Below are 25,558 nucleotides of genomic sequence, written 5' to 3' on the forward strand. Positions count from 1 at the left end.
AGGAGGGAGAGGAGGGAGAGGAGGGGGAGGGAGAGGAGGGAGAGGAGGGAGAGGAGGGAGAGTGAGAGGGTATCAGACACAACCAAAGAACGGAGTCCACAGGTCCAGCTCACACCAAAGAACTAATGCCATGTGATTGGCCAGGAGAGCATGACCCTCGTCTCACACACTGGCCCTTCAGCATGTTTTCTAACGAAATCCTTCCATCTACCTAGATGAATCCCAAATGCAGAAATGAAAACAATCATAACCTTTGTCGAAGAACTCCAAGAACTGACAAACTCAACAAGCCAACAGCACTAGAAAACTCATGGGAAGCCATACACGTAGAAAGGATCAAGGAGAAGCCAGAATGTCAGAACGTGAGGATGAGAGAGAGGACTGAGACTCCAAAGCAGAGGACAGGGAGACCTCAAGGAGTACAGTGGAGACTGGGGGACACCAGGAGCGACCAAATCTTCCAATTGCAGGCACAGACGAGAGAAGAATCCCAGGTGAATGGCACAGACCAGACCTTCAGCAATATCCCAGAAGAAAACTCCCTCAAACTAAGGAAAGACACACCCTACGAGAACACAGAGGCCAAACAGGCCAGGCCAGAGAAGAGACTCGGCACAGCGTATCACCGTCAGAACCCCGGGCAGACGGCAGAGCAAAGGTACCGAAAGCTACAATACAGGGGACCCATCAGAGCATTGCTGGCTCCTAAATGAAACGTCCAAAGCCAAAAGAGCCTAGAGCTCCAGGTTCTAAGAGACCGCTAACTGAGACGAGTACCCAGACCTATCTACCATAGTCAAAGGAAAAAAAACTCCAGTCCAAACAAGCTAAGAGAATTCATAGCCAGCAGACTAACACTAAACCAAATATTGGAAGAAATAAATATTTCTGGAGAGAGGAAGAACAGCCAAGAGACCATAAAAAGAAAAAAAGGAAGCTATTAATTTCTGAAATATAAAAAGAACAACTAAAAAACAGAAAAAAGCCCCACAACAAGGTGACTGCAATAACGCCTTTTTTTTTTTTTTTAAAGATTTATTTATTTATTTATTTAATGTATGTGAGTATACTGTTGCTGTCTTCAGACACGCCAGAAGAGGGCATCAGATCCCCATTGAAGATGGATGTGAGCCACCATGTGGTTGCTGGGAATTGAACTCAGGTCCTCTGGAAGATGCTCTTAACCGCTGAGCCATCTCTCCAGCCCCAATAACGCCTTTCAATAAATAACTTTAAATACGAATAACATCAGTTCTCTAATCAAAAGACAGAATGGCTGAGTGAATTGATCCTCTTCCCAGTGTCTACAAGACACTCAGCTTTTAAGATCAGCACCACTCCTAAGTGACAGGATGGGAAAGCACTCAGATGTCATCAGGAGCTGGCTGTCCTACCATCTGACTAAACAGACCTCAACCTAAGCTCACCACAAGAGGAAAAAGAAACTTCCTTCTACTCCAGGCAACAGTTAACCAGGAACACGTTCCTAGTTGTCTGGATGAGAATGGCTACTATAGGCTCAGGTTCTGAGTATGTGGACCACATGTTCCTGGTCGTCTGGATGAGAATGGCTGCTATGGGCTCAGGTTTGGAGTATGTGGACCAGCTGGGCCATTTGGGAAGGATTGGGAAGTCCCTGGGGCAGGCTTTAAGGTTTCAGAAGAGTCACATCATCCGCAGTGTGCCTGTGCCTCCTGCTTCAGCTGGCGCTTATGAGCTCTTGGATGTTCCTGCCACCGTGCCTTCACTCCACCATCATGGACCCTGACCGTCTGAAACCCCATGCTCAATCAAATGCTTTCTTTTTAAAGTTACCTTGATCATGGGGTTTTATCACACCAATAAGAAAGTGACTAATACACCATTACAATCAAATGCTGGTGTGCCCAAATTCATAAAAGTATACTCATGGAATTAAGAACACAGATTAACATCAATTCATAACCAGTAGGTGATTTCAGTATTCCACTTTCTCCAAAAGATAGGTCATCTGAACAAAAAAATAGAGAAAACTATCAGAATTAAGTGATATTGTACATCACATGGACTTAACAGGTATCCAGAATATTTCACCCAAACACCAAAGGCCATATATTTGATCAGCATCCAAGGATAAAATAGACAGAAAAAAAAAACCCTCTCCTAAGTGTACAAAGTTGTGAAGAAATCAAGAAAGAAAATACTGTAAATGAAAAGGGCAACACACCAAGCCATTGGGCACATTCGAGGCAGGCTATGAGCAAACACACTAGGTGCCTATGCAAAAAACTAGAAAGAGGACAAATAAATGACTTAATGATAAAACACAGGAATCTGGAAAAAGCAACAAAACAACCCAAAATCCAGGGGATAGCAAGAAATAACAAAAAAGAACATTAATAATAAACCAGAAACTGGGAACAATGACTCTAAGGTCCCGTCCTCTGAGAATATAAATCAGGTGACAGATGGTTGGCCTGACTAACCAAGGCAAGAACGAGATGCTGCCCCCAATCAGAAATATTGAAACACACACCAAAACATTTGGCTTATAAGGGAATATTTTACAGACATGCACTCCCACGCTGGGGCTAGAGAGCAGCACTCACCTTTAAACCCAGGACTAGAGAGGGCAGGCGGATCTCTTTGCATTTGAAGCCAGCCTGGTTTCCACAGAGACTTCTAGGCTAGTCAGGGATACACAATGAGACTTTGTTTCAAAAACAAAAGCATGCATTCCACTAAGTTGGAAAAATCTCAAAGAAATAAACTAATTTCTAGACTTATCCAAACTGCTGAAGTTAAGCCAAGAGGAGAGCAGCGACCTGAACAGACCTGTAACAAGTGGGGAGAGTCAAACAGTAATAAAAGCCTCCGACTCAAACAAGCCCAGGCCTGCAGGAATCCACAGCAGAACTCTACCAGACTCTCAGATCCTTCTCACAGTGTTCAAATAAGTAGAAACAGAAGGAACACTTCCAAACTCCTCCTACAATTGAATACAGTATTGAGCTAACTCCAAAGTAAGGTAAAGAGTTCCAGACCAATATCCCTGGTGAACTACATTAAGTAATTCTCAAAAAACAGCTTATGAATAAATCAGCGTGGGCATAATAAAAGGGGCTATCTACCATGACCAAGTTGACTTTATCCCAGAAATGCAGGGACTGTTCAACATACTGACCAACAAGTCAATAAATGTAATAATAATAATAATAATAACCCAAACAGAACTTCAGGACTAAAATCACATTATCAACACGGGCTGAAAAGGCCTTTAACCAAATGCAAGTGTCTTCATGATAAAAGACCTACATAGCGCAGGACTGGAAGGAACGTAGCCCTAATAGCACATGCTATCCATGAAAACCCCTGGCACCACAACCTGAAAAGGAAAAAAACTGGAAACAAACCCATTAAAACCAGAATGGCTGAGCTGTCCACTACCCTACCCCTCTCCAATTCAGAGCTCCAAGCATTAACTGGAACAATAAGGAAGAGAAGGAAACTAGAGAAAGTCGAATAGGAAAATAAGAAATCAAAGTATTCCTGTTTGCAGATGATATTATACATGAGAGATCCCAAAATCTCCAGGAGAAAGCTTACAGAAATAATCAACAACGTCAGCAAAGTGGTGGGATACAGAATCAACTGGCAATGATAGCTTTTCTATACACAGACAACAGATACTCTAAGGAGGAGCTCACGCTCACACTCCCATTCACAACGTCCTAGAAGAAAGTAGCATATGTAATAAAGCTAACCAAAGAGGTGAAGGGACTCTACAAGGAAAACTTCGTACCTCTGAAGATTGAGATAGATACTAGAAAATGGAAAGATCACCCACATTCTAGGAAAAGCTAGTTATACACTTAAACCAATTCCATCAAAACCTGTATCTCATTCTTCTTAGAAATAGAAAAAAAAAATCCTAAAAACTCACCTGGAGCACACGAGACCCTGGCTGGACAAAGCCATCCTGAGTAAAAGCTATAATGCTAGAGGGATTGCCATTCCAGATCTGGAGACATATTACAGAGCCACGGTCATAAGCAGTATATTACTGTCATTGAAACCAGACTGTAGACCAACGGAACAATCAGAGGACCCACACGTGAGTACACATAGCTATAGGCACTGGATAGTTGACAAAGATCCAAAACATGCACTAGAGAAAAGAGCATCTTCAACACAAAGTGCTAGAAAAATGAAATCAGACCCACACCTGTCACCTTCAACAAGAATTAACTATAAATAGATCAACGCACAACCGCGATGTGAAACCTGAAACCCTCAAACTGCAGAACAGCGAGGCAGGGCCGAGAGCACCGTGGGGATGCTGGGGGTCTTCTGAAACCTCAAAGCCTGCCTATAACTGACACACCTCTCCTCCTGTCCCAACAGGCCTACCGATCAGGGAGCAGTATCCACACACATGAGTCTATGGAGCCACTGTTACTCAAACCAGGACAGCAGCATGTCCCTAGGGATGCAACAGTGGCATTTATAGGTCAGCAGTAAGTAACCAATACCTTTCTAACTGAACTTAATGTCTACTCAATGGGAGAGAAATCATTCCTGGTACTGAAAATCTCGTCAACTACCCATGGCTAGTGAGGTTCTGGATCTTAGAGGAGAACCATTGCTTTTCTAAATCAGCAATATTCCTAACTGCATTCTACCTATCTATCCTTAAACACCTACATCAGTACAGCTCTAACCCCTCATCAGACAAAACAAAACAACCCTTCTCTTTTCACTAGAAGGACGGTTGCAGAGAACAACTAATCATGGGGTGCCCAGACCCAATGGGTCCCCAAGACTCAGGGGACATTTCTGAAGAGTAGATGCAGGATTACTAAGAGCCAGAGGACCAGGAAATCTGCTGTGGGATTGTGTCTTCTAGAGATGACAGGGAAGCGTCATGTATACTGGAACAATATGGTCACCTAAAGAAGACCTAACAGGGCCAACATCAATAGGTGCCCTACTAGGAAAGGGGCAATCTCATGAGGCCCCATCCTACATAAGGACCTGACGGAACTAAGGACTGCTGGGAGCAGGGAAGTGAGTCCTCTCCAGGGAGGAGCCCTTTCCTGTTTATCCAATACCAAGTGGTCAGGCCTGTGACACAAGCACACAGCAATAGTGGACAGACGCAGCAGGCTGTATCTGTGTGCATGTGTATGTGACGGTGACAGAAAAGGGGGCTTTGATTGTGAGAGGTAGTAAGGCAGGGAGACACGGGAGAAGCTGGGGAAAGGGAAAGAAGACATGATGTAAGTGTCCAATCTTGTCTAAGTTTGACTTCCAGCATTTGAACTGAAGACAAAATCAGTATGTATACATAACATGGTATTCAATATATAATAAAACTCTGTCATCAGCAGTAGGAGAGAGAGAGCTCCAATACTCAAGTGAAGGGAGTTGGGCACAGAAAAACAAGCACTGCCCATGTTGGCTTTGGGTGGAGGCTTAAATGCTGATCTCCAAGAAGCAGAGGCAGTGTAGTGATTGCTAGAGTCTAGCAAGGGTAGACGGGGGAAGAGAGAGAGGACGGGAAGTGGATATGCGATGAAGTTAGAGAGTAACTCAATGTCCTACTGTTATAATAAGATAATCACTGTTGACAACTGACAATTTGAATATTTCATCAAAGTTAAAGGAATAGCTTTTGTTTGTTCCTGACACAAAGAAACGATTTATGCGGAGGCAGATAACCCAGTTACCCTGCTCTCTTCACACTATATCACATATACATTTATTTTATCTTTTGGAGATTTATTTTTATTTATATATGAGTGTCTGCATGTTACTATGTGGACATGTACGCAGGTAACCATGGAGGTCAGGAGAGGGTGTCAGAGCCCCTGGAACTGCAGTTACAGGTGATCATGAGCTGTCTGGCACGGATACCAGGAACTCAATCCTGCCTGGTTCCCTATAAGAGCTTCAGGTATTCTTAACTGCTGAGCCATCTCTCTGGCTCCCTATATACATATATAAATACCACAGTGTAAGGTCTGATGAGATGGCTCAGAGGTTAAGAGCACTGGCTGCTCTTCCAGGGGTCCTGACTTCAATTCCCAGCAACCACATGGTGGCTCACAACCATCTGTAATGAGATCTGATGCCCTCTTCTGGCCTATGGATGTATATGCAGCAGAACACACATATACTAATATACATATATACATATACATATATATATATGTGTGTGTGTGTGTGTGTATGTATATATATGCATATATATGTGTATATATGTGAATATGAGTTAAAAAGGAAATACAACAGTGTATTACACAACTATGCCCAACTACTGATGAATATAAAACCCACCGAATTCTCTCCGTAACATCCGAGTATTCTCAGGAATCTACGCCGTCTCTCTAGAGTACACAGACTCCTTTTCCTGTAAGATGTCGGAGTCTTGTATCTCTTCTGGATGCCAGTGATGCCATTTTATTAACAAGGAAAAATAAAACTTTTTACTTTTAAAAAATAGGTAAATTCATATGAGGACATCAATTTAGGAGGATTAAAAAAAAAACCTATAGATAACATGGGAGAGATGGAGATCAAGAACTGTCATGACTGGGGCTGGTGAGATGGCTCAGCGAGTAAGAGCACTGACTGCTCTCCCAGAGGTCCTGAGTTCAAATCCCAGCAACCATATGGTGGCTCACAACCATCTATAATGAGATCTGACACCCTCTTCTGGTGCATCTGAAGACAGCTACAGCGTACTTATGTATAATAATAAATAATTCTTTTTCTTTTTTTAAAGAATTGTCATGACAAGGAAGCTGATGAGAGATGTAGCAGGCACAACCAACACCAGAGAGCTTACAAGACCTGTTGAGCAACATTGTTCATTTTAAAAAATCTTCAGTTCTGAACATACACAGAGTTTCCCTAAATGTGTCTTAGCAGCTGGAGTTGAACAGCCAATGCAGAACAAAGAAGACACATTTATACAAACTAACAGGCACAGGACTAAGGCAAAATATGATAATGAGCTCAAGAGAAAGAACAAAATACACAGCTCCCTGTCTCTGAGAGAATCACTCAACTACTTATACAAGCCTCCTCATCTGAAAGGTAACGGATTAACCTGTATGAAAGACAGCATTGAAAAACAAAAACCACAGGATGTTTGGTGCAGATTAAGCATGTAGTATATGACAGCTAGCATTATTTTAAATCATTCCTACTTCTAAAAAAGATTGATTAATTAACTGTATGAGTGCACTGTAGCTGTCTTCAGACACACCAGAAGAGGGCAGCAGATCCCATTACAGTTGGTTGTGAGCCACCATGTGGTTGCTGGGAATTGAACTCAGGACCTCTGGAAGAGCAGTCAGTGCTCTTTTTTTTTTTTTTTTGGTTTTTCGAGACAGGGTTTCTCTGGGTAGTCCTGGCTGTCCTGGAACTCACTTTGTAGACCAGGCTGGCCTCGAACTCAGAAATCCACCTGCCTCTGCCTCCCAAGTGCTGGGATTAAAGGCATGCGCCACCACGCCCGGCCAGTCAGTGCTCTTAACCACTGAGACATCTCTCCAGCCCCAGACAGCTATTATTATTATTAAGTAAAAGTCTGAAATAGAATACTGGTATTTCCTATAAAGAACATACGTAACTTGGAAAAGTTGAAACCTTGATAGGATCTGGTTTAAGCCAATAATTTAAATTTGCAAGTGTAGAACTGAGGCACAGTGAAGAGTCAGACTTATCAGCATATGGCGTGAACATTGTGAGGGCCAGGCCACTAAATTCTTGGCTTCCATTTCAGGTTCTTTCCTTTTTGGGGAGTGGGGGGTAAAAAACAAATGGCCATGTTCTAGATGATTGTCAGAACTGGTAAGAATTCCTGCTCTAAAATAATGTCCAGTGCTCTAGCGTGGGAACGCATGTTGAGTTCACAGGAAAGACCTGATGAGGTTGCTGTGGGCTGTGGTCCTGTGTAGCAGCAGCATGCATGAAAGCCACTCTGACATTTAAGACGTGTACACCCTGGAGAGAGAGAAGGCCGGTCTACTCTAGTTTGATTTGCGTTAACTTCAGATGCACAACACAGTAGCAGTTCTGTCATAACCATTCTTTGACTCCCCATCACTGACGTAACCCCTCAGTATCCGAGACCAGGAACCGCAGCAGTTCAAACATTCACTGAGGGAGGACACATGTTAATCCACTTTCACTTATGAAAAAAGACTATCATTCACTGCCAGACGCCTCTTGCTAGTTTATAAAAATAAATAAACAAATGAACAAATAAATAAATAGGAGTTTAGAGAGAAGGGGCTGGGGGGCTGGCTCTGAGGTTAAGAGCACTTGCGGCTGTACTGATGTTTGGTGCCCATCTGTACCTCCATTTCTGGGGGGTCTGATGCCCCTTTCTAACCTCCATCAGTACCAGGTATATATGTGGTATATACACATACAGACACACAGGCTAAGCATTCATACAAATAAGTAAACCTTTTTAAAAAGGTTTGAGAGAAAAGATTTGTAAGTGTTCTGTGGACTTACACAATACATAAAACAATCCTCTATGCTAATCCAATGATCTGGCCCTTACTTAATTCCAGCGTAGATGGGACACTACTTATTTACTACGCTTTCCTTGCAGACAGAGATAAATTATGACTGAGTTCTCACGGGGTTAACTGTTCTTCTCTAACAGTTACTGTACTGTGTAACCTCAGAAATTCTAACTCTGCCTGATCCGGGGCTGAAGGAATCCCTCCTGAGGCTGTGCCAGAGACATAAACTAATGTTAAGATGCTGCCATTGCTATTACTGTTTTAATCTTCATCTTCATAAAATGCAGACGAGTCTAACAGTCAACAGCAACAAGCGCAGGTCTCACAGAGCCTAAGTAAGCCGTGACAATGTGTCAAGGGGACTGACGGAGGACAGAAGGAACTTCAGCTGTAATCTGTCCTGGCCCTTCTCTAACAGCCTGACACAGTCAGAGAAGAGTAGCCACAAAGTGTCAGAAGGGTAATGGAAGTCCTCAGACTACAACCTGGTGCCTCAGGGTTGGAAATACAAAGAAGTTCCTGGGTCACGAAAGGTTTGCGCCTTCAGAAGAGGATGGTATGGAAATGCCTGTGAAACATTCCAAAATAAACAAGAAGGCTGGGGAGGTACACGACAGATGAGATCTATGGAGAACAGGAGGTCCCCAATGGAAGACAAGCAATGTCACAGAGACACACGGATGTGCCAAATACTAAAAAGGAAAATTCGAGTATTTAAATTTTCTCCTGCAGTCACATAGCTTATGAGGGGACCTAACTATACCTAAAAAATGGCTATGGAGCAAGAACATTGATTTTTTTTTAACTTATTTACTTGTACTTCGTATTTTTTAACTAACAGCATAAATACAGAGACTATGTCATTAACTCATCTTTGTTCCTTAATCAAAACAAATTGTGTGAGATAAGATTTCAATACTTTAAATACGTTAAATACAGTCATAGTCCAGCTATGACTGTAGAAAATAGAAACAGGATTAATTTAAGTCCCAGAAATGCCCCTTTAGCAAGGTCCCAGCAGTATCCCCAGGGTATTAAAGAGCTAATTCCATCTGATGCCAATGACCCGTCACTGGTCCAGGGTACTGTTTGTCCTTATAGGCTCGAGCCGACTTCCTCCAGGCTTCGATGTAAACTACCCATGACTAATCCCTGGGTTTTCTGCTGTGCCTCTCCCTGTACCCTCACACTGCTCTTGCATGTGCAAACTTTTTAACACTTAGAATCCTCAAATTCTTTCCCAGTGCCCTCTACAGAAACCGTCAATTAAAATCCTTTCTTTTACAAGGTCGTTATCATTTGATAGAAGATGGGAGTTGAATATCGGGGAAGGAAGACCACACTGGGAATAGAACTGAGGGTCTCAGGCATGCTGTACCACTGAGCTACACTCCCAGACCCCCTCTCCCGTTTTGCGTCAGGATCTCGCTGTTGTTCAAAGCTTGCCTCAAAACCTTGAGGCTCAACTGTTCTCCTGCCTCAGCCTCCAATGTAGCTGGGGTAACGTGCACTCACCATTGTGTAGAGCCTGAAATTTTTTTTTTTGGGGGGGGGGCTTGTCATTAAACAAACCAGAGTGTGTGAACAGGCTGTACATTCAGACACTGTTCATGATAACAGCACAGATCATGTTGCTGGGTCTCAAGTTTTGTGAGGTATTTTCCTTGTCCAAGCACTGCTCAACTTAACATTTGTTATTTGATCTAAGGATACTATGAAAGAAGTAGAATTCATCCTGTCTTATAAAGTAACTGAGGCTAAGGCCCAAGACAATGCTACCACAGGGCGGTGGCCTAGGGGACAGACTGTCCTCATATCGGTCTCTGGTCAGATTCATGATCAGAACAAACATCAGAGTGGCATTTCTTCCTGAATGCTTCGAGATCTCTTTTGCAACTTATCTCAGCTTTGCCTGTCCCTGGAAGTCTGGTTCCCTTACCTGGGACTGCCTATTTAACACAGCTGCTTAACTGTGCTCAGCGTGTTTAAAATCCAAACTCCTGACTCTGGGGCCTGCGCCCAGATAAGCTGCTCCCCCAGCTTCTTTCTTGGCACAAGGTCTATCATTCTTGGTAGTTTTAGGTTGGACCTGCACAAAAATTATTCTTGGTCCCTCTCTTCTCCCACACAAACCTTTCGCCAATCCTGTTGTAAATCTCCAACCCCAATAAGCCTGTGTAAAAAACACACAACCCAACCATTGTATTTATAAGCTATATGCCTAGATTGGGCAGATCTACCACTACGGATATGAGATCCCTTGCTACTTGTGGCTTCTTCACAGTCCTGTGAATTTAACCTCTGACATTTACCTCAGAGGCATGCTAATGTTAAAGAACGACAAGCTGGTATATACTGCTGTTAGAACAGTGCCTGGCATGTTTGGTCCCTGAGAGTATTTAGTGAATAAAATAAATATCTAGCATCCCGTGCTTCTTCCCTGCTCCACTCTCACACCCTGGTCCCAACCAGCACCGTCTGGACGACTCACCTACACTGCTGGCTACTGTCACATTATTGGTCTCTCTGCTTATTCTCCTGGACCATAAAGCACCTTTCATAGTCAAGTCAGGTCATGTGACTGCTTCAAGACTTCTAGAAGCTTTGGTTTTAGAATAAATACAACACACTCATTTTTTTTTTATGTGTGTGTCCTCACACACACATAAAAGTGCTAGAAGGAGGCACTAGATCCTTGGACCTGGAGTTATAGGTGTTGTGAGCTGTCTGATGTGTGTGTGGAACCTGAACTCTGGTCCTCTGGAAGAAGAGCAAATACTCTTAACCTCCGGGGCCATCTCTCCAGGCCCTTACAGTATTTTATGGCTACTTTCCCATCTCAAGTCATCTTTTAAACATTATTACATTTTTATTTATCTGTGTGTGTGTGTGCACACGCCTATAAGGAGGGGTCAGAGGTCAGCTTGCAGGCAGTTAGTTCTCTCCTTACCCACTCGCCTGCTGAGCTTTCCTAACGCCCTCCCACCCTCTTTACCTTTGTTTCTTTTTTAAATATTCATTTATTTTATCTATATGAGTACACTGTTGCAGTCTTCAGACACACCAGAAGGGGGCATCAGATCCCATTATAGATGGTTGTGAGCCACCATGTGGTTGCTGGGATTTGAACTCAGGACCTCTGGAAGAGCAGTCAGTGCTCTTAACCACTGAGCCATCGCTCCAGCCCCCCCCCCTTTACCTTTCATCTCTTTTATATGCTACACTTTCTCTGTTGCTGTCCTCAATCCTGTGGTCCTTCTACTACTGTCCTGCTTGAAATATTTTTCCTCTAATATTCACAAGGTCCATTCGTCACTCAGGACTCTCCTGAAATGCTGTTTCACTAGAAAGGCTCCCTGCGTTTGCTATCAGTGTCTGAATGTGTCCCCTCTCCCAATTCATATGCTGTAAAAACTGATCTCCAAATTGTTGATGAAATTTACAGGCTGAGTATTTGAAAAGTAAAATCGGATTTAAATGAGATTGTGGTGGTGGCCCTAAGATGGAACTAGAGGCTTTGTAAGAGAAAGAGACCTTTTCTCCAGTGTGTATTTGTGTATTTCTAGCGCGCGCGCGCGCGCACACACACACACACACACACACACACACACACACACACACACACACACACCAGGTCTCTGTAGTTGTGTGGATTTATGTCTGGATCTTCAATTCGATTCCTGGATCAGTCTACTTTGATCCAGCACTGTGCAGTTTTTACTCCTACAGCTCTGTAGCACAGTGTACTTATAAATAATAAATAAATAAAATCTTTAAAAAAAGAAAAAGAAAATCAATATGGTGATTCCTCATAAAATTGGGAATCAATCTACCTTAAGACCCAGCTACACCACTCTTAGGCATATACCCAGAGGATGCCCCATAAGACCACAAGGACACATGCTCAACTGTGTTCAAAGCAGCTTCATTTATAGTGGTCAGAAACTGGAAACAACCTAGCTGTCCCTCAAACCAAGAATGGATGAAGAAAAATGACATGAAACTGACAGGCAAATGGATGCAACAGAAGAAAAAAAAAAAACCCAACAACAACAAAACAAAGACCAACCTGAGTGAGGTAACTCAGACCCAGAAAGACAAATATGGTGTGTATTCACTTACAAGTAGATAGTAGCTGTTAATTAAATGATAATCAAGCAACAACCCGCAGACCCAGAGAGGATAGGTCCAGAGGAAGGCTCTAGGGGTGGATGTAAAAGTATTTTTCTCTGCCTGGAGTAACTCACCTTGGAGGCTCACTGCCTCCGTCTGCTAACCTAGACCTAGTCCTGGAAGCTTCTGGCCTCTGCACAATCTATGTAGGCCTAGAGTGTTTTCAGACTCTGAGACTTGCTGAGGAATAAGCTCACCCTTCCTTGCGCTTCCTGAGAGCTCTGGCTGACTGGTCCACCCAGCTGTTCTGGTCCAAACTCCTCTCCAAGCTGACTGAGTCAATCTGGCTTCTCTCTCTTGGCTTCTCCTGAATTGCTCTACTTGGCCTCAAACTAACTTTAGCAGTATGTTCTAATCTTCTGGCTCCTCATTCTGCGTCTAGCTTGTTCACTCTTCAACCCGTCTCTGTAACACTGTGCCCCGCCTTTCTGCACTGTTCTCTCTCAAGTAGCCTCTCTTTCCTCCCTGCTCTCCTGAGAGTTGAGCTTATCCTATTCTGTCAGATTCTTCTCTGATTCATCACTTTTCCTGCCACTCAATTAGACATCACTTTTAAACACAGGTGCTTCCTTCTACAAACTAACTTTACCTTCATTGTCTGGAATTAAAGGTATATGCTAAGGGCTGAGCCATACCACAACTAGAAAGAAGGTTTTGTTTGTTTGTTTGTTTGTTTGGGCTCTTTTTGGTTGGCTGGTTTTTGGTAAATAACACAACTGTGGCGTCACAATGTAATCAAATCTCCTGCAACAGGGGGACACATGGATCTCCCTGGAAAAGGGAAGTAGATATTGTGGGTGGACAGGGGCAAGTAGGATGGGAGCAGGAGGAGACAGGAAGTGGGGAGAGAGGGGGAGGGAGAGAGTGCACGGAGAGATGACTGCAATTGGGGGTCATCTGGGGTGACACAGAAATCTAGTTCAGAGGGAACTTTCTAAAATATGTGAGGATGATTCAGTGAGGGCTCCTAGCAATGGAGGATATGCAGTCTGAACTGGCCATTCTTGTAGCTAGGCGGGGCTCAAGGGTGGGTTTGGGTTGCATTCGGTTGAGTTGTTGGCTGAGGAAAGGGGGTACTGTGGAGATCTGCAAACAACCCAGGCTGATGACAGGACAGAGGATCGCCCCCAGCAAACTCACAGCAGGAGCCCTGTTGCCCAGGACAACATTCACCCAGCTCACTGAACACAGAAAAGTCAAACTGGTGCCTGCCTGCTTGACCCACACATGCTGGTCTCTTAGGTGTGGAAGGTGCTCTGCAGGCTACTGAAAGAGAAACCTGGATACCTACCCAGTCACAAATCCTTTTACTGACAATCTGCTTTGCCTGCCAGATGTGCTGAACTTGGGGGCGTGGCCAACCAATGTCTGATTTAACTTGATGCCCCTACTGCATGAGAGGGAGCCCATGCCAGGCACTGCCTGGAAGCCTGGTACCAGACTGGACATACACACACACAGTGATATTTGGCTATACTCATAGATCAGAGAGGCTTCCACTAGATTGGAGTAGATGCAGAGACCCCACAGCCAGATATTATGGAGGGAGAGGGAAGGAGGGAGGGTAAGGGAGGGAGAGGGAGGGAGGGACTGAGACTGATTCTAAACTAGAGGTCTTCACTGGGTCCCTCCCCCAGATCTCAGAGTTTCCAGTGGAAGGGGGGGGGATGGAAAGACTGTAGGAGTCATGAAGGACGGAGGACTCCAGGAGGACATGGCCCTCTGAGTATACTAAGCAGAGCACACATGCGCTCACAGAGCCTGAAGTGGCAGCACAGGCCCTGCAGGGTCTCCACCACATCCTCTGCACACACATGCTGTGGATGTTGGCTTGGTGTCTTTGTGGCACTCCTAATGGGGGCAGATGTGTCTCTGACTCTTTCCCCTGCTCCTGGAACTCTTTTCCTCCTGCTGAGTTGCCTTGTCCAGCATCAGTGTGAGGCTGGGCCTGGCCTGGCTGCAGTTCTTTACGGGTTTGGGGGTTGTCTCTTGGAGGCCTGCTCTTTTCTGAAGGGAGACGGACAGGAGTGGACACAGGGGAGAGGGGAAACGGGGACTGAGAAGAGTTAAGGGAAGGGAGACTATTGGGATGTATTGTATGAGAGAAGAATACAAGCGGGGTGGGGGAGGGAGAGCGACCCCCGCGCTGAGCTAGTCCAAGTGCCCTGTGGCGCCCTCTGCTGTCGCGAGGCTGCCAGGAGCTTTGTCAGATGCTGAGCAGATACGGATACTACACTCTTGGGCTTCCCAGCCTCCAGGACTACTCCGTAAATAAACTTCTGACCTTTATTAACTGGTCTGAGGTATTTTGAAACGAAACGTACTGAGTTCATGCTATCCTCCTCTGTTTAATTTTTCTCTGCACCACTTACCACACCGGATGTACAATTCTTCAGTGATTGAATTGATAGCTCTCCGCCCTTGACTAAGTTCCAGAAGGTCAGGGCCTCTGCTTGGCTTGCTAGTCACAATCCCAGGCCTCAGAACTGGGACAGGCCCAGACAAGACACATTTGTTATACACAGAGAAAATAAGTATATGGAGTTATTTCCTACTTAAGATTTTTTACAATAGGGGAAAAACAAAGTGTAAAAAAAAATCTCAAAGCTGAAAAATGGGATTCCATTTTTAGCAAGAGAAAATATATCTTTAGATAGAAGATATTTTATCATTAAATCCTGCCCATTACTTGTATACAACTCCACTCCTTTTCAACCTCTGCCCCTAGTTGTTAACTATCACAAACCTCTATATAAATTAAATCTGAAGCTTTCCATCATATTTTATATCCATTTTGAATAAAATAATCAGAATTTAAACAAAATGATATTTTCTTTTTTTTTTGGTTTTTCGAGACAGGGTTTCTCTGTGTAGCCCTGGCTGTCCTGGAACTCAACGCTGTAGACCACACTGGCCTCGAACTCAGAAATCCACCTGCCTCTGCCTCCTGAGTGCTGGGATTAAAAGCGTGCGCCACCACGCCCGGCTGAAGGCTTAAATTTTGAATAGAGCAGCCAAGTAACCTACTAATACACCACTAAGGTATCCTACCAGTAACACTGCATATTTGTCAATGAAAATACTTCTCCCATCTTGCCTCACACAGATTATGGGTCATCTCATGGTTACCATGGAAACAGTAGTACTGTGGCAAGGATTGGCCTCATAAGCTTTTACCACTGGCTACTGAGCTATTTCCTCAGAAGTCACTGGGGAAGCAACACAGTAGGCAGGGATAAGACTCTGTTGAGGTTACTCAGCTTCTTTCCTTTTCTGTGTATGTTTGTTTCTAAGACAAGGTCTCTATGCAGCCCTGGTTGTCCTGAAACCTACCATGTTGGCTGGCCTCCAACTAACAGAATTCCATCTGTCTCTGCCTCATGCGCACTAGAATTAAAGGTGTGCAACCCCATACTAAACATCGTTCATGAAGCCCTAGCATCCGCTCTTGGTTCCAGCTCTCAATTCACATTAAAGAGAAACGTTCTTCAGGGCTGGGGAGACAGAGCAAGGCAAGCAGGGGGACTTGAGTTAGAGCCTCAGAATACATATTTTAAAAAAGGAAAGAAAGAAAAGAGAAAGGCAGGCAGGCAGGTGAGATGGATCAGTGACTACGGGCACTTTTGGCTCTTGTCAAGGACTCAGGTTTGATTCCCAGTACCCACACAACAGCTCACAGCCATTTTCAACTCCAGCTTCAAGGGATCCCACACCTTCTTCAACCTCCAAGGGCACTGCACACCGTGGTATAGAGTCATACATGGCACACAAGTACTCAGATACATGAATACACCAAAAAGATGTGCTGAGCATGGTAGCACATCTTTGTCATCCCAGCGCTGGGAGGTGGAGGCAGCCGGATCACCTGCAGGCTTGATGGCCAGCCAACCGAGCCCACTTGGCCAATTCCAGGTCAGTGAGAGATCCTGTTTCAAAACAACAAAACAAGGTGGGTGGGGACAGGAGTTGTCCTCTGGCCTCCACAAACAACAGATGTGTGTGAGCACCACCCTAGTCCCAGGTCTTCATGTAATTTAATTACCTACTGGCGGCGTTCTGCATGGCTCTCTGGACCCAAGCTGAATCACCACTTATCAGGTGCACTGGTTGTCATGATATTTTTCATTAAATTCTCAAAATATTTGCTAGGTTAGTTAGCCTTCTATTTAGATGACCTTGGAAAAGGTCAGGTAATTTTCCCAATATGGTAAACTGATTCTCCCAAACAGCATTAATTTATATGCTTTGCAAAGAAAAGGGTATCTCAAATTATCCTTTTCCAGTATTCATAAAGCTCTCAAGTCAAGTTGACAAAAACGATTTACAGAAAACCAAGGATGAAAAGGGAACACTGGTAAGCAGGCAGGGAGAGCAGACTGTTGAGATAAAAATACTGGTATTGAGTCACCGTCAACGGGGTATTCTGCAAGGCATTTGCCATGACTGAAAAGGTAATGAAGGGACCCTGACCTACAAACCAAGGAGTGGCAAGGGTAAAGTCAAAAGGGCCACTACTGCGTTCTCTGGCTGGGGAGAGAAGGCGTGGCTGCGGCTTGCTTGCTCCCTCAGCACAGAGGGTGGTGAGCATGGACTGATGGAAACTGAGATCATGAGGCATCCCGTCCCTGGACTCTACCCTTGACTGCTGGTGATTCTGCAGGGGAATAAGAGCCACATGCCAGCAATCCGGCCTCTGTTTTCTCAACCTGTGAACACCAGGGGCCAAGTGACTGTCCTCCTGCAGACTGCCCTTCTGGGGCAAGGAGCACCGCCTCCCGCCAGCATCTCTTCTGTTTTTCCGGTTTCTCCAAGGATGGGTTTGTCTTGTGAAAATGAAACCAATGGCTTTGATGTTTACTCAACTGTCTTCTGAGAAAAGGCCACAGGACAGTCTATTAAAGCACACATAGCTAAGTAGAAACCCTTTTAACGTTTATTTTTATTTCATGTGCACTGGTCTTTTGTCTGCATATGTGTTTATGTGAGGGGGGTCAGATCTTGGAGTTATTATAGGCAGTTATGACCTGCCATGTGGGTGCTGGGAAGTGAACCTGGGTCCTTTGGAAGAACACTCAGTGCTCTTAACCACTAAGCCATCTCTCCAGCCCTAGAAACTTTTTTTTTTTTTTTAAAGTAGAACTATACTGTGTAAAACAGGCTACAAAGAATGTCTTTGTGATTTTAAGTAAAGTTGTTTCCACACGAACTCCCACTTCTCGGGAATAATTAACAGATTAAATGCCATCTCATCTTCTCAGCTATTAACACAAGATGGAAACTCATTTCCTACTTTCCCAAGATGTGGGCAGGCAAGTCAGCCAATGTCTTCAAATACTTCCAGGTACAAAGTGCTAAGAACTCTTCTATTTAACCTTATCTCTGCTTCCTTTCTGTCAGTCTACTTCTATTTCTATCTGGGATACCATGACAGAGAATATTATGTCTGAAAATTCTCAAGGAATCTTAGACAGACAGACTTTAAATTTTAGAGCCTCCAGATCAGGGTTTGTTTAGATGCCAGGGTAAATGTTTGGGATTACCTGGAGAACCACTTTCAAGTAAACTGCCACCTCCTATGTTAAAATACACTCCATAGATCAAGGTGCACTTCAGAGTACAAACACGCAGCAACGGCAAGCAGCACAAACGAACGCACGCACGCACACATGCACGCACGCAGCACCAGCAGTACCCAGCACAGATCACCAACCATCGCAGCCAGGCAGCTGTGTGCCGGGCCTTGATTCAGGGCAGAGTGAAAAACACCGAAAGGGGAGACTGAGGACCACACCTGATAAAGAAAACAGCAACAACGCAGAAACGCATACGTCCGGCGGTCATTGACCACAAACACCCGGTCATGTGGAGGGAACCGAGGTCCCCAGCCATGAATAACGAGTCACACAGTTCCATCACACAGTTTTCCATAACGACTTCTGTATGTGACAGTTCCATACACTGATATTTGTCAACAGTTCTGTCTAGGATGTTAGCCATCATTACTATACAAACCCAAAAGAATAAGTCGTGAGCAACCTGTAATACATTTCCAGAAAGAATAAAGCCACTGTTTCCCAGTATACTTGCCTCTACTGACTGCTTTACATAGCAGCAGAACTGAATTAGAAACCAAGTGTGAGGGCTGGTGAGATGGCTCAGTGGGTAAGAGCACCCGACTACTCTTCCAAAGGTCCTGAGTTCAAATCCCAGCAACCACATGGTGGCTCACAACCATCTGTGATGGGATTTGACTCCCTCATCTGGTATCTCTGAAGACAGCTACAGTGTACTTAGATGTAATAATAAATAAATCTTAAAAATAAAAAAAAAAAAGAATGAAAGCAAGCGTGTGGTGTGGATCCATCATCCCAGCACTCAGGAGGCTTAAGCAGAAGGGAAAAAAGTTAGGATCAGGGTTTTCTCCAAGGTGAGTTCCAGCCAGCCCAGACTACAGGAGACCTTGCTGTTTTAAAGTTGAATAATGTCTGTTTGTTAATGATGTTCAAGGAGATTCTGAAATCACCTTACATGGTTACAATTTCTGATTTATTAATTTTACTGCTAGGCATTGATCCTCAGGAATCAGAGAGGCAGTCAGTGATTTACCTACCCAGCAACCCCTAAGGCCCACCCTACAGAAATATGTGTAACTGCACAGGAATGTATGTGTGTGTGTGTTATACACACACACATATAATATATATTATGTATATATATTATACACACACACACACACACACACATGTTCAAGACTTGTTTACACTACAGCATCATATCAAACTACTACCACCAGTAGATAATTGTTAAAATTCATTCAGTGGAATGTAATAAACCAAAGCACACAAATTAATTCCATGCATTAATGTGAGGCAATTAAGGCAAATTGTAAAAATAAGATGGTAAGTGAAAGAAACCACAGAAGGGTTTGTACAGTGAGAGTCTGCCTTTGTAAAATTCCGTATTGGGTAAACAAAATGACATCGTTCGTGGGTACACACTGGGCAGGTAAGACTAAGTAGGAAGGGGGGGGAGGGATGGTTACTATGAAGGCAGATGTGAGGTTCCTTGGGGGGCAAAGAAGGCAATGCTGATAGAGACAACTTCTCTAGGGCTGAGCTCAGTCTGTTCCTTCATGGTTACATGGTTACATGGGCTGTTTAACCTATTTGTAGCATTCTGTTACATGTATGTCATGTATGTCTACATTTTAGGTCCCTTCTCTGGGTTGGTTACACAGAATTAGCAAGGTTTTATTTAAAAGATTTTAGTGAAAAGGTACTCTTCAAGGTTCACACTAAGTCATTTAGTCGGGTCAGCCACCTTTGATGTGGAAGCTCAGCTCAGAGACTGTATGGCAACGCTGGGTAATACATTTAACATCCCTGAGAATCATCCATTTCGCTGTGAAGAAATAAGGGGTGACGTCATACCACACAGGGCTGATACTGGATCAAAGGAAAGAAAGCACGTAGCACAGTGCAGGGAACTCGAGAGGCATGCGACACCTCTTCTGCTGGAAAGATGTTACTGTTACCTAACCCTGCAGCAATGGCACAGAGACAACCATCTGATACATTTCTTCTGCACAGCAAAGCGATGCTAAGAACCCTGGGATCCACACAGGGACAATGCGGTTGGGGAGAGAGACAGTAATCTAAATAAATGTTGCCAAAGGACACTGAGGTGCTGGAAATGGGACAGAGCCCTGCTCTTGCTGGCCTGGAGGGAGCCAAGAGCTGCGCCTTGGACAGCCTGTGTCTCAGGAGCAGCCTCTAGGAGGCAAGGGTGTGAACCCTGCAGAGGTTAGGAAAACAACTAGCTAAGGAGCTCTGGACACCTTGGGCTTAGATGAGAAGCCTTGAGCTCCGTGTTGTGAAGCCTCAAGCAGAGGGCTTGGTTGAGTCACGCTGATCCTTGGCCTTCTGCAAAGGTGAGATAATGAATAATGCAGAGTCTGCTCACCCTACATCCCTTTGAAAGGAACTGGTGAGGGAAGCCAGATTCTAATAATGGAGTTTCAGAGTGTCTGAAGATCTTACCTCGGAAACAAGGTCAGGAAGTAACAGGTCCTGCCTGCCCTGCTCAGGAATCAGCTACCCAGGCGTCTGTCTGAGCTCAGCGCTGCGCCCGAGAGAGGGGAACCCGTGCCAGACAGCGGCTCTCAAACCCCTTTGTGTAAAGTTAATTTTAGAATCATAATTTGAGTTAAATATATGTCCAATCATGCCTTCTTGAGTTACTCTCAAATAACCTCAATTTCATCTGCAGACTCTCAGATCCGTCTTCATTAAAAAACTGCCTTTTCATAAAAAACAGTTTTTAGTTTGTCCTTTTCACTGACGGCAGATCTCACTTATTACTACAGTTGCAATTCCTCCCATTTCATTCTTACAGATAAGCATAATTCCCATTATCCTACAACAAACACTGGTCCATTTCCTAACCCCAGAGCATAAGCGCTACAGACCAAAACCACATCCAACAGTTAATATGTAAAACTGTCATTGGTGACGCACCATTTTCAAAATCTTCAAAAAGCTGATCCGTTCCCTACATTGTCCAACTCTGGAAAGATGAAGTGTAACTGTGGTGGGCGTCATAGCATCACAGTCCAGGGCTGATCTAAGATCAGTGAGGGAGAAGGCCAGCTACTTGTCATCTGATACACCAGGCATTAGAAGGGCAAGTCTGCCAACCAGAAATGTTTAGCCCCAATCCATTCAACTTTTATATCTGACTGCCAGCTAACAAGGACAGCGAGGGGATAGACGGATGAGCTAGATGTCACCCTGAGGAAGTGGTCAGGCAAACGCAGAAGTTGGAGCTGTCTGCAGGAAAACTGGCCCAGTTTTTTCAACTTGCCATTAGAACAGAAAAAGATCACCTGAGGGACCAGACGTAACACAGAGTGAAGGACAGGAAGCTGGTTTGTAAGCCAATTAGAAAAGACATCGTTTGAGGTCATGTGGAAGAAAGATGAATGATATTTAAATTTTTATATAAAAAGTGATCAAACTGTAAAATAAAAGTATCTGTTTTAAAATACATTAATACATAGTTCGTGGAACCTTTATAGGATTTAAAGGCCAGGCTTAGAAGGCTGGCGAGCAGCTAGCATGGCAGATGAGGAGGAAGACCCAACCTTTGAGGAGGAAAATGAAGAAATTGGAGGAGGAGCAGAAGGTGGCCAGGGGAAGAGAAAGAGTCTTTTCTCGAAAGAATTGCGCTGTATGATGTATGGGTTTGGGGATGACCAGAATCCTTACACAGAGTCCGTGGATATTCTCGAAGACCTTGTCATAGAGTTCATCACTGAAATGACTCACAAGGCAATGTCAATTGGCAGACAAGGTCGAGTGCAAGTTGAAGATATTGTCTTCCTAATTCGAAAGGATCCAAGGAAGTTTGCTAGAGTTAAAGACTTACTCACTATGAATGAAGAATTGAAACGGGCTAGAAAAGCTTTTGANGAAGCCAACTATGGATCTTGACACTGGTCNTAATTCCCGGGATTTTGGTATTTTCCATGGAAGCCATACATTGAAGTTGTTGTCTGCAGTAATATCATGATAGCTAGGTATGCAGGGAAAGAGGTCTTCTGCCCTAGCCTCCCGTTGCCTGCCTTTATCTGACCATATCTNAATTGCTTACTGGCTTTAATAACTCCTAAGTTAAAGTATTGCAAACCATGCAGTTCCACCTGAAAGGGGGGAAGTAGTATTTATTCTTGCAGTAGATGTGTGTGTTCCAAGCTGTATACCATTGATGCATAACATGCAATCTGAATGTCCTTTTGATTTTATAAATGGTGAGGCTTGTGCTTTGTTTTAGAGGAAAGAGGTGGGAGGGAGAAGTTATTAAAGAGAATGAACTGGCTTGTGGGTTTTTTTTTTTTTTAAGAAACTAAATTCTTGTCTTACTAGATCATTTGTTTTTAATATTCTTTTCTAAAGAACACTTTTTTAAAAAAGAAACTAATATTTGCTAAGTGTTAGAGGTCCTCATCTTCCTTGATGACTATAAAGCTTCCAATACAAATGCCTTCAGTAGTGGGAACAGCAGAGCTTACAGAGCCGATGCCAGGACAGGTGTTTCTGGTTGTGCGCTAGTGATGTAAATGTAAGTACTTTCATTGTGAGAATGTATAGTTGATTAAACCTGTATGTGGCTGTGCAAAAAAAAAAAAAAAAAAAAAAAATTTTTCGAGTCCTGGTGATTGAGGGTACGGGAGAGATTTTTTTTTCCAGTGATCTGGGTAGAACCTGCTGGGCCTTACAGAGCTTGGTCCAGAGAAAAAAAAAAAAAAAAAAAAAAAAAAAGGCCAGGCTTGTCGAGGTAAACTCAAGACTCAAAAGCCTGAGATAGGGAGATATTGAGTCTGAGGCTACAGGTTTGAGTTCCACACCAGCCTGGAATATATACCAAGTCTCTTCTTCAAAACACTCTAATATTTTAAATGGTTTTGTCTTTAAAAAAAAAAAAGGGGTACATACATATTTATATGTGCTGAGAGGGCCCCTAAATAGACTAATTTCCCCCCCTGTGGTGATCTTCACTTAGAAGGTGGAAACATGACTTCTATTTCTCAATCGCTTTTTCTCAATGCATATATACCATGTGTGTAATAGTAAAAGGTTAATTAAAAAAGAAAGAATACAAAATCTCTTGAAGCATTTTATTATTGAAGCTAAGCAAATGATGAGCTCAGAATAAACACTCCCACTGTGTGCTAGAATGGAGCTCCACTGAGATGGCAAACGGGAAAGTCTGGTCAGACAGAAACTGCTGACTCATCACATTCCCCATCAGTCTGTAAGTGACAGGGCTGTGACAGCAACAGCCTGGCAAGGCCATGGCATGGCTGAGCCAAACCCCAAGCTTTCCTTTAACACCTCCCCTCTCTCATTAGCGGAGCGTGGCATGTCACATCTGTAACACATATTCAGGAGGCTGAAGAGGGAGAGTTAAAGCCAGTGTAGGCTACCCAAAACCCAAGCAAATTTCTCTTTCGGTCAGAGGCAGCTGCTCCCCTTTCTGCCATCGTAGCATTATTCCAAGTCCATCATTACCAGAAGAGGGAACAAACTGACTCTGTAGTTTTAGCTTCTCAGAACCAATGTATCCCCTCGGAGAATGGAACGTGTACCACACGTGTGTGTGTGTGTGGGGGGGGGTCCTGTGTGCATGCGATGGCCAGAGTGAAGGGAAGCTGTGACGGGTGAATGTCATCTTGAGGCCCTCAGGACAGCAACCATGAACTTGTCTTTTCTAGCAGCACCGACCTGGACCACTCTCAGAATGTACAGACCCCTGGCTGCCCTCTCATATCCAACAGCCGTGTAACAAGGTCTATTGTGTGGCTGGAATAGGCCATGAAACTTACAAACAAAACGCCTTTAATCCCAGCACTCAGGAGGCAGAGGCAGGTGGATTTCTGAGTTCAAGGCCAGCCTGGTCTACAAAGTGAGTTCCAGGACAGCCAGGGTTACACAGAGAAACCCTGTCTCGAAAAACCAAAATTAAAAATAATAATAACAATAATAAGGGACTATAAACTGAACCCTAATAAAACATCCCCTGAGTGTTTAGGCACCTGATCTTTGTTTTAAAAGGCCGACTTGGGAAGTGTACGATGCCTTCAATTCACACTGAAATGTATAAAAATATGGAGCTGAGGATGACTGTATAAATGGGCAGGTATATGATAAAATAAAATGACAGGCTATCTATAAAACACAGGAGGAAGTGGGTATATGGTGTTCTCTGAATAAGTCTTTTAATTTTAATGGTGTGTGTGTGTGTGTGTGTGTGTGTTGCTTGTTGAGACAGTTGCTAGCCAGGGTGGATCTCAAACTCCTGATTCTGCTGCCTCGGCCTTTCAGTACCAGGATTATTCAAGCGTGCAACACCAACACCAGGTTTGAGCATTTTTAGAATAAAATCTTAGGAGGAAGTATGACAGGTCCTTCCTAGCTGGGTTTACACATCTGCCTCCTGCTCCTGACCCTGCACTATGGCTGGCTTCTTAGGTACTGACTGAGTCCTGTCATTGTTGTGCCGATGACATGTTAAAAACCTGAGCCAGCTCATTTCTGAATTTGCGTGGCTGCTTCCTCATGATGCCCTTTTGCCTGTAGTTGTAACCTGTCCTTAACCAAAACCAAAAAAGGTTCTAATTCAGGCTTGGAAATGTGATTTGTAACAGAAATTTGAAATACAGTCAAGCCCAAAGATTGTAAAACTCTCAGACCAACACAAGCCCAGAGATAACTGTGCCATCTGTTGTATCTAGACCATTCCAAGAATTCACTCGCTCTGGGACATACCAAGGACGAAAAACCTTGGGAGGAATGCACCGCGCTTCTCAGAGAGAGGAGAAAGTCAGAGAAGTGTCTCCTTCTGTAAAAGAAGCCTTCTGTGTAACGTAGGGGAGCTCAGTCCTGGACTTGGGGGCTGAAGCTCGAGGCTTCCCAGCATGGGAGTCCTGCCACACTCCTACGAGGGTTTGGGCAAGAGGCTCCTCTTTTATAAGAGAGCAGCATTTACTTTTCTACCTCAGAGTCCTGCTCGCAGAGACAAGCGCTCTCTAAGCTTACAGCACAAATCTCCTGTGAGGCTCTTCCTCCCATTGTCCATCCCAGCATCCACCTACTGCTTTAGAGAGCACAAGCAGAGACTCATCAGCTCTTCTCTGGATGGGTCTCACCCCTTTAAGAAAGGTCCTGAGGGAGGTGACCTAATCACAAAAGAGCACACATGGTGCCAGGCGTGGTGGCACATGCCTTTAATCCCAGCACTTGGGAGGCAGAGGCAGGCAGATTTCTGAGTTCAAGGCCAGTCTGGTCTACAGAGTGAGTTCC

The 25,558-nt window shown here is 44.1% G+C and overlaps 1 protein-coding gene and 1 pseudogene across 7 annotated transcripts in view; one reads left to right on the forward strand and one right to left on the reverse strand.

The window, feature by feature from the left end:
• Bicdl1 (BICD family like cargo adaptor 1) overlaps positions 1-25,558 on the reverse strand; it is an 84,488-nt gene that overhangs the window by 29,052 nt on the left and 29,878 nt on the right. The window lies entirely within an intron of this gene.
• LOC110312814 lies at positions 21,804-22,511 on the forward strand (annotated as a pseudogene). Its single transcript, XR_002380076.2, has one exon. The product of XR_002380076.2 is annotated as a transcription initiation factor TFIID subunit 13 pseudogene (transcript).

The sequence above is a fragment of the Mus pahari genome, chromosome 23, assembly GCF_900095145.1.
Source record: "Mus pahari chromosome 23, PAHARI_EIJ_v1.1, whole genome shotgun sequence".
Classification (NCBI taxonomy): domain Eukaryota; kingdom Metazoa; phylum Chordata; class Mammalia; order Rodentia; family Muridae; genus Mus; species Mus pahari.